Here is a 472-nt window from a genome sequence, read left to right on the forward strand (position 1 = left end):
TCGTGATGCTCTGGGATCTAATGGCCCAGGCGCCTTTGGGGTGAGGAGGGGCCAGGAAACCTAAACCCCCTTCCCTCAAAAGTCAATCATTAATCCTAGCCCTCTGGGAGGCCAAAGGATTGCTTGAGTTCAGGAGTTCAGACCAACCTGAGCAAGAGTGAGACTCTGTCTCTAAAAATAGCTAGACATATGATGAGTCCCAGTAGTCTGAGCTACTCTGGAGGCTGAGGCAAGAAATTCACTTGGACTCAAGAGTTTTAGGTTGCTGGCTGGGCACGGTGCCTCACACCTGTAATCCTAGCACTCTGGGAGGCCCAGGCGGGTGGATTGCTTGATCTCCTGAGTTGGAGACCTCACCTCTACTAAAAATAGAAAAAACTGGCTTGGTGTCCCTAGCTCAGTGGTTAGGGCATCAGCCACATACATGGGGGTTGGGAGTTTGTTTTTTTTGGTTTTTTTTTTTTTTTTTTTT

The sequence above is a fragment of the Otolemur garnettii genome, unplaced genomic scaffold, assembly GCF_000181295.1.
Source record: "Otolemur garnettii isolate 467f Iridium unplaced genomic scaffold, OtoGar3 scaffold00029, whole genome shotgun sequence".
NCBI lineage: Eukaryota > Metazoa > Chordata > Mammalia > Primates > Galagidae > Otolemur > Otolemur garnettii.